General features: G+C 35.1%; 1 protein-coding gene and 1 pseudogene across 13 annotated transcripts in view; one reads left to right on the plus strand and one right to left on the minus strand.

The window, feature by feature from the left end:
• Positions 1–10253, plus strand: part of LOC145287867 (anoctamin-4-like) — a 746862-nt gene that overhangs the window by 458817 nt on the left and 277792 nt on the right. The window lies entirely within an intron of this gene.
• LOC145288493 (5S ribosomal RNA) lies at positions 1315–1432 on the minus strand (annotated as a pseudogene).

Raw genomic sequence — 10253 nt, forward strand, 5'->3', positions numbered from 1 at the left:
ATACAAAAATAGCTGTGAATGGACTCCTCAGCATTCCCCGGTAAAGGGGCTTCAGCCAATCTGCAATAGACTTGCCCTTTCTAAAGCAGGAGGTAATACGTGGGAGGGTACATGTAGTAGGACCAAACTGAACCATAGCTCATTGCAACTAAGAAGGGTCTGTTTAAAGTCCGTCCCTAAATTACTGGAAAGATACCAAGGCTGCCATGATAATTGGAGTACGTAAGGAAACTAACGGATGGAGAGATAATTTTAGCCTGACATATTGTGTGAAATGTTGATGCGTATCCATGCTCGTATATATCGAGCTTTAGAAATGTACGTTTTTAAGAGAATTTAAGTGCGCTTATGTTGTGACATTTTTAGCCTTCGGGTATTTTAATGTGTGAGTTGACTTTCAGAACAGGAAACATTGATTTCGAAATTTGGCAAGAGAAAAAAAAAATTTCATACTATTGACAAGCCATTTTAAAACATAATTATCCGCCCACCACCACCCAAATAAAGCAGAGACCAAGAATAGTTAATTTTACACTAAAGTGTCCAGGTTCAAACAGTGTCAGTGCTGCCAAATAAGATTTATAAAATTGCTAGATTGAAACAAAAAAAAGGTTGCCAGGAAAACACTAGATTTTATTTTTTCTTATAAAATACTACCAATATACATTTCCTTTCTGAATTTTTGAGGTGAGACTTGTTAATTTGTATTATTTGGACTGCTATTCTCGTCTCATTTCAGACGATGTAACCTCCAAACTTCAGACGTATCTTTTTGAATTAGTGGAATCTGTACAAAATTTTGGACAGAACCCTTTATTTAATCAAGGACTTCCAAAATTCATACCTGCGTTATCCACAAGAATGCAAGACATAACGGGTAAAATACTAAGTAAAATTCAGTCGTAAGCGACACTTTTCTGGAGTTGATAGTTCAATCCTCAACGTGAGCGATTACTGATTGCAATTTTAAATTTCCACCCGGTTATAGTTGATGAAACGAAAGTATGCTGATCTTGTGGATTAAATAAACACCATATAAATTTCAGTTGGACAGAAAGATACCAAGAATTTGGCAAGATACACCTGGAGAGGCTGGAGGTTACATCGGATAAAACGTTATGGGAAAGTGTTAACAATCAATGCCTCTGTTTAGTCTCGAAAGACAAAGGATACCCCCTGTAGGGGCAGCTGTGCGTGTAATTGTGAGGCAAGGGTGGCGCAATCCCTAACCAAAATTCTCCTGAATCGGCACTGCTTTAGTCCAGTGGCAAGAAGTCCAAGACAACTGGAAACAATGCCAAGATAAGCAGAGAGCACATATAGTACCTGGAAGTTCCAAGTGGTCACCCATCTGGTACTAGCCAGGCTCATCGTTGCTTAACGTCGGTGATCTGATGGGAACCAGTGTGTCAAACGTGATTATGCCGTATGTGAATAATTCAAATACATATTGTCGTCTGTACTTAATTTATACATTTAATGTATAAATTATGTGGTTTTAACATTTGTATTTTATTTAAATATTACAAAAAAAAACAAAAAAAACAAACGATTAAATTGAGGAACAAGTTGTACCTGACTAATCGAGAAATATGAAGCTTAGTAAAAGACTTATAACGTAGTCATTGATTAGAGGCTTTAGGGTCGGAGGATCCTGGGAATATTACAAATATTTTATTGAAATGTACAAACACCACTGTTTTGAATATCATCATGTATTGTAGTAGCTTAAGAAGTTCTGATATGATTATTAGAAATGAAATGAATATGGAAAGTAGGTTAAATAAAATTTTGCTTGTATGAGTGGCAAACGAAATCTCCAGATTTTACAAAAAAAAATCCCCTAAAAAAAAAACCAAAAAAAAAACTAACCGCTAGATTCATATCTTACTAAATTCATAACCTCTCCCAATGTAAAAAAAAAAAAAAAAACAACACTTAATTGACAACACTATGACTGGATCAACTCTGATTATTACATATATTGAGTGTGGATTGGTACAGGTTTAATATTTCGAGGCATTACCTCCTTATCAAAGTTCCCGGGGGGAAACTGTATACGTTTATAGTAAGGGAAATAACTCCTATTGTCTTGAATTTTTACCTGGGCTCAATCTGATGAATCCGCCGGTCACTCCACCATATAAAACACCAACTTATCTTGAAGTACAATTATTTTCTCTCAAACAAGAATTCAACTTTTCTTATGGAGATAAAAATCTCTATACCAATTTCATTTGAAGTTTGTTCCTTCAACTAAGAATATAGGTAATTGTGCGAGGGGATATTCGAATAAGTAAACATGGTTTTTATAATTGTATTTTGAACGCAATCCTTCCCCAGATTGAGTTCATAAGTTAAAATAATCGGCTCTTTTTTCAGAGGCACCAACGGCTTTTAATTATAAAATTTGTTTCTGAATTTTGAGATGAGGATTGATAATTTGTATTATTTGCACTACTGTTCTAACCTTGAGCATGATTTTCACAACGTTTCAGCCTATGTAACCGCCGAGCTTCTTCAGGTATATCAAGAACTCATGAATTTTTGGTCGAACTCTGGAATCTGGACGGAATTTCAAATGGAAAATTTAGTTCAACCATTCTGGAGGTTGAAGGTTCAATCCTCAGTGCGAGCGATATGAAGAATACCATAGCAAATTAAACTTCTACCTGATCATGACTGCGGGAATGATAGCCTGCAACTGTATTTGAAATTCCATACAGATTCTCGTCTTCGATAGATTCTCCAATTTGACAAGCTACACGTGAAGAAATTTGGAGGTTACACCTGCTAAAACGTTGTACAAATAAAATCCTCGATGAGAACAGTAGTCTGAATAATCCAACTTATAAAATGAACAGTAATGTATGACATGTCATGTCCAACACTTATGTGGATGTTGATTTGCTGAACATTAGAAATAATTCTATCACTTTGTTATTGCATTATACTTGCAGAAAATTTTCAACATTGAAAGAGTTAATTAAATGTATTGTTGATCAAATCATAATTTGTCATTTCTAAATTAAAAAAAAAAAAAAAAATGGAAACTTAATTTTCACTTTCCTAGAAGTACATATTTGCTTACTCTAAATGTTTTACAATTATATACACAGGATGTTCCAAAGGTCTTGGCCACATTTCACGTCCTCATATCTGCTTAACTATGAATGGTAGTACGATGACAGTGGTGGCATTTTAAAACTAAAGGCATAAGGTTTTTTGTAAGGTTATTGATCTATTTAATTTCTTTGCAGATCCTTATTCTTTATGCTTTTCGAGATATTCAATGTCAAAATGTTCCCAAGACTTTTGGAACATCCTGTATGCTTTGTTAGATTTTTACTTTAGCATCAACTCAACGCTCACCTTTTAAAATGACGACTTCAAGGGTTTTCGGGTATGCTGAAAACGAATATCACATTTAAATTTGGGGCAGATAAGTTTTCTGGATATTAAGACATTTTTTCCAATGGAATACATTGTATAATAGTCTTATTCAGAACAGTACTTGTTTGCCCCAAATTTAAATGTGATATTCTTCAGCATACCCAAAAACCTATAAAAGTCAATTTAACCGTGAATATTGATTTGCAGTTCAAATTTAAAAATATTACTTTGCTTTTTTACAAATTGATTTTACTCAATTTTAACATTTTTTCTGATAACTTAATTTCTATAATTAAGCAATTTAGGATGGGACCTAAATAGAAGTGTCCCTCAGTTCAACCACACATGCTCTTAATCCAACTTTGCTTTATGCAGAGTTCAAGTTGGGAAATAACGACTTTAATCTATTGTGTTGTCCCCCCCTCCCCAATAGCAAAGTGCAGCAAGCCATAAAAAAGACTGAATATAGTGCATCTATATATCATCTGAATGTTTATCCAAGACAACTTTGCACCAGGATATGGTAGACCTCATGACCTGCTCTGCTTGGGAGCAGACGGAATGCTGTCTGCTGCTGATATGGAAACGATGATACTGCATTTTGGAGGCCACGACTAGGTCTGGGAGTTTAAAAAAAAAAAAAAAAGCACTAAGCTCACCCATAGATTTTTACTTGGCACCAAATCCAACAGTTCATACCATTTTTTAAATGGCCTTTTCCCTGTTGATTGCAGTATGTTACTAGTACTGTACTGTTAGCGGTAGTCCATCCTCTCAGGCTTCTCTTTTTGAGAAGTCAGTGGATTGCTAATTGCCTTAGGCGCCCCTACTGAAGAATGCCGATGGAACTGCTCGGACCTTTTTGCAGGTTAGTACTCTTCTAGAGCGTTGACTCTTCAATCCCACTTTCCAACTCTTGTGTCACAACATCCTGCTGTAGGAAGGAGAAAAATAATAGAATACTGTCATCATCCTGGTTGATAACCATTGGACACTCTCTTGATATCATTTTGAAGATAGGGATTTTTTTTTGCTTAAATGTCATAGTCAAGAATCGTATCATACCAGCCGGTTTTTCGCTTTGGTGTTTGGAGGTTAATAACATCCAGTGCTTCCGAAATATCACACCTTCGAGATAGCAAAACATGATTTGACACTTCTAAGTGTGAATTATTTTTGTATTCCTTCTTTTCCATATATATTGTTGCTTTTAGTCAGCTCACGGCAAATTAATTACTAGACGACACGCAGATCAATTTCTTTGGAATCAACTTCTCTTGGTAATCTTAGTTTGATATGTCCCGAGACAGAGGCGCCGTTTTTTTTTTTTTTTTTCATTGTTATATTGTCATATTTCATGCCAATATCATAAAGGTTACTTAGGTTAGTTTGGATTGTTTGGTTTTGTGCCGATATTTCCAAAATTGTACAATTGCATAGCTTAGGGGAAACATCTTATCGACAGCTATACATAATCTCTGAAACCCTTTTGGAATCTGATTTAAATCGATATACTCATATTTGCTTTGATATGTTCTCTTATGTTGGATAGTTTCTAGAAGTAAACTTCCAAACTACCTTTTTCTGGCCAAGTTTTTAATTACCCCGCTTATTTCCAATCCATCTTTATAACTCCCATGATTTCCTTGGCATTCCCTTGTAAACTGACAATGCTACATTGTTCTATTAATGAGAACAAAAAGACAGATAATGATAAACGTTTTTTTTTTTTTTAAATTTTATTTATTTTTTTTTTTTAGTTATGTTCATATGTGAATAATGTTTCGGCTTATGTAACCTCCGACCTCTTTCAAGTGTATTTTGTTGAACTTTGCCAATCTGTATGTAATTTTAAATGGAATACAATTCCACCCAGTCATGGCTTCCAGAACAAGAGCATGCTACCTCCGTAAGTTAAAGAATTCTGTACAGATTCCAGAGTTGGGAAAAATACAAGTGAAGGTCGGATGTTACATTGGCCAAAAAGTTGTAAGAATAAAACTCAAGATGAGAACACTAGTTTGAATCAAAATGATAGAAATTATCAATCCTTATCAAAAAAATTTCGAAATATTATGCCAAAAAAATAACACGAATAACCAATCCTCATCTCAAAAATTCAAAAAACGCGAATCCATTATGTTCTATTACTATATTGCTTTTCTAGTGTTTTGTTTTACTTTGAAGAATGTAATTTGAATGCGATTCCTTTATTTTATGTGAGAACAAGCTGCACGAATTGTTTTTAAAGTAATTTATTTCCAATGCAGTACCACTCTGATAGTATGACAGTCCACTAACTCATCTACAATGAGCACTTGCCAAGCCAAGACTAATAAATCTTCAAGAAGGAAAACTTCTCAGAGTTCTTGCTTGAATTTTCTGTAAAATACATACAAATTCTCCACTCTTCATTATAGCCAATCAATGGAGTTAGGGGCTCTGTGATTCCTTAGCTCCTTTTTTTTTGCACAAGAGAACTAAAAAATTGTTTGAGTCATGTTTTGAAGTTTATTTCCAATGCAGTGCCAATTTTTGTTAAGTCTAAAATTAGATACCATGATGGTACAAGAGACCACTAACTCATCTATAATGAGCACTTCCCAAGCAAAGACTAAATCTTCAAGAAATAAAATCTTCTAAGAGTTCTTGCTTGAATTACAGTGAATCTTTAGTTTATTGTTTTGCATGGGAGAACTAACAAACTGAGTCCTGTTTAAAGTAGATTTTATTTCCAATGCGCACATGCAACTGTGAAAACTACAATCAAGAAAAAGATTCACATAAATACGACAAAAAATGTTCATCGAAATAAAAGCATACAATATTTTTACAAATGAGATAAAAGATATATGCTAGCGACATCAGATACATGCAAGATGAAATGTCAAAAAATATCGAATATTTCTATTAAAATAATCTATGTAAGTTACTTGCAATCTTAATATAAAGATTTTAGCCTCTTACCTCGTTGGTACTTTTAGTAGCTAGAGAAAAACTGCATTACTCTCTTCAGAGTTAACACTGAAAAGGACTTTACCTCACTTCCATAGTACTACTACAAGTGTACTATCCAAATCATCACTCGAATGTAGGATCTACCTTATTTTAGTTTTCAAGTTACATAGAGTATGAATAGGAGTGCCCCTTTTGCCTTTTTTTTTTTTTCTTTCGGAGAGCTGGTTTAAACCCACATTAAAAACGACCTTGTGTCACATTTTGCTTCGGTGGGAAAGCAAATACTAATAATTATCTATTGCATTATTCTAACGCGATTCCTTTCATATCCTTTTGATTTAAGACTTGGGACCTATTTTATAGGGACTGATTTTAGCAAGGGATTAATAGGCTTTGATATTTCGACATAAGGATGAAGACAACGAACATCACTGGTTTGTAGTTGATTGGGTTTAGTGGGTCCACAGATAACCTGTTGGACTGATGCGGGCTTGAAAGTATCGTCCTATCTAAAGGGCCAAAATACCAAGACGAATCTAGCAACAGTCACAATGAGTTTTGGATGGCTTGTTTCTGGTGACTTCAAAGAAACATTAAATCTGCGTGTATGGAAGGATGTGTGGAGAATAGGAAACCACATTGAAATAATAGATGAGTTCTTGAGTTAGATGTTGACCAAAGGAAGAATTTATCCGGCATTAGTACACATTGTGATGATGTATACAAGTGAAATCTGACCAGTGAGGATTGAGAACATGCGTTTTATGGATAGAAATAATATAAGAATATGTAAGATGTTTAGTGTAAGTCTTAAAGGCAGGTTTAGATCAGATGACTTCAGAGGAAGATTAAATCCGAACAGGATAGGAAGATGTATCCAGAAGAGGAAATTTTGATGGTATGGCTTCATTGAAAGAATACATGACACTTCTTGGGTTAGTCGACGTAGGGCAGTTGAGTTAACAAGTTAAGTTTGTAGAGGAAGGCCAAGAAAACAGGGGTAATAAAAGTGAACGTGAGGGATATGGTCCTGGCTAGATATAGGTTGTTTGGAAATCGTGTTTTTTAAAGTCATGTAATACTTGCCAGCATATAAAACGGACATCAAACCGATTATGATCTTAAAGTGAATGAATTGAATGAAGAAATGGGGTTTGTATTGCTGTACTACTTGTTTCTCTATTACTTTTGATATCAAGATTTTAGAATCATCCTGTGTTGAGTTTACTATACCAGAGAATTTAAGTCAAGAAAAAAGTTAGGTATTTTCGATAAATGTGACAATTTTGTATTTCCTATTTCAATCTGTTTGCTTCCTTGACCTTTCCAGCTTCCTTTCACAGATTGGTCAAGACACCCTGTATAGGTCTAATAACTAGGGCTATGATAACAGAATATTCTTTTCATAGTTTTAACTCTTGAGTATATATCCGACACAAAAACAATTTATCAACCAAGGATCACATCACTCTACCTAAAAACATAAGATATCAATAAATGAGAATCAAAACGAGGAAAAGAATATGCTGTTGTCATAGCCCTACTGATAACTCATCAGTTGTGATTAAATGATTTAGTTTGGAATAGGTGCATTATTCATCGTATGAGCCCGTGCTGAGAGGATCTTATTTGGTCTTGGAATATGTGGTCTGAAATGTTACCAAAGACAAGATGTTAAAAATTATTAAAAACCTGTTTTGGCGCAGCCGGAAAGAATGAAGAAGAAAAATAATGGCCACTGTTTTCTTTATATGGCTACGAGTTTGTAAAGTCTGTCACGTGATATGCAAATAAGGACAAAAAAACTCCCTAAGTTTTGAGAGACGGGAGTTTTAGATTTGGACGTTGAAGAAGCAAGTCTTGTCAGCAGCGAGTCGCATTTTGAAGTTTAGACAGCAGTGTCGAACGTTGGTGTTGAATTTTTGACAGCTGAATAACGAGTGGAGGAGTTGAATTCATTGACACCAGAATCAAGAGTAGAACAAGTGATAACACTTGAGTGTTTTAATTAACGTAGAATTCCCTTTTGCTCTTTGTATAGATTGAAAGTTGCAAACATTTCATCAATATTCTAATATTTCTAGCTGTTGTAAACATTAGAATAACAATTCGAACCGTTTATAAATAACACGGACATTAATTGTATGCCTTGCAGAATGTTCACTTTATGGTTAGACAGTGCCAGTCTGGAATGGATGGGGTGGATGTACGCAAGGGTCGAGTGGGAGGCATGCACCATCCTCCTCCCTGTTATCTAGTTTCTGTGTTTGTCAGATAGAACAAGTGGAAATAATTCATTATAATGCTTGACCGATATAAGCACATTGGTCAGGTGTGTGTGTGTGGGGTGGGGGAAATACATGATTTTTTTCAGAAGGGGGAATATATGAACGTTTTTCTGTGGCTTCCTTGCCTTAAATATATTTGCATACAGTTACTAAGTTATGTTCACATATCGGGCAGTGAAGTACATACCAAAAAAATATGTAGACAGTGTATGAGGGTCGCTCCAAAAGTAAAGCCGCCTATTTTTGTTTTTACCTAAAAGTTGAAGAGCTATGAAGACAGAAGTGGTACCATTAAAATGAATTTTTCTACATAGTCACCACCCTTCTGAATGCATTTTCACCAGGAATTCAATGGTGCGTTTTGCTTCCGATACATGTCCATGACGAGGGTTGCTTTCTTAGTCTCACGGTCCTGGATATGATCTTAAACCATATCCAGTGGTGAGGCCCCAGCTTGCAGGCTTTGGGGAGTGTGGAGCCACCCTTTAATTGCCATTGCTCCCAGGTTCACTCTGACCCGGAGTGGTAGTACCTGTTAGGGTCCCAACTATGGGTTAAATAGAAACGGAGTTAAAAACAACAAATGTAATCTATTAAAAAATTGTTCTTCAGAATCATTGGATTCGGCATTAAATAACCTGAAAAGGGTTGATATGCCGTAAAACAAAAACGATCAATTCTTAGTTTCACACCATCAATATCTGCAACAGATGAAACTTTCAGGTCATGAATGCATAAGTTTAGTCATCATTAGGGCTATGACAACAGCATATTCTTGTCATTGTTTTGACTTGCGAGTATGTATCTGTTGATATCTTATAAGCTTTTATATAGAATGTGGTTCTCGGTTGATTAACTGTCTGTCGGATATATACTAGAGTCAACAATGAAAAGAATATGCTGTTGTCATAGCCTAGTCATCGTACTAATGCAATTTGCAATCCCCTCTAATCCATTCAGGCAGAATAAAATATAGAAGGCATTATTTTTGGAATGCCCTCATATTTATAATATGCATAAATACATGGAATACTTGTTTATATATATATATATATATATATATATATAATGTGTGTGTTTCTAAAAATATATATATACTAGCAGGGGTGCCCGGCGTTGCTCGGGTGTTTGGAGGTGTATGCTGTGCAAAAAAAGCAAAAAAACAAAAAAAATGGTTAATTTTTTAAAACTTTGACCCCTATTATGACCCCTTAAAATTTATAGTTTCGGGCTCAAATCACTTTATTAAGTTAGATCCAGGTTCAAGGAACCTATATCTAAAATTTCAAGTGTCTAGACCCAAAATTGTCGGAGGAGTTTGGTAGATTTCTTAAAGGTCAAATCGTTGAAATTTGACCCCTTAACAGCCAAATTTCTGGCTGACACCCGTCACATCGATTTTCCCAAATCTCAGTATCCGGTATTTCAAATTTCGAGTCTATAGACTAAAAATTGAGTTATTGCGTAGGGAAATGTACACAGACAGACACAGACAGACAGACACGTTCACTTTTATAGATATATAGATATGTGTTTCTAAAAATGCCTTTTCAAGGAGTTTTTACCCCAGCACTAAGTCATTCTCTGCATGCGCACACAAAAGTTGTACTTTAC

The sequence above is a fragment of the Euprymna scolopes genome, chromosome 11, assembly GCF_053919585.1.
Source record: "Euprymna scolopes isolate OS-2025 chromosome 11, ASM5391958v1, whole genome shotgun sequence".
In the NCBI taxonomy this organism is placed as follows: domain Eukaryota; kingdom Metazoa; phylum Mollusca; class Cephalopoda; order Sepiida; family Sepiolidae; genus Euprymna; species Euprymna scolopes.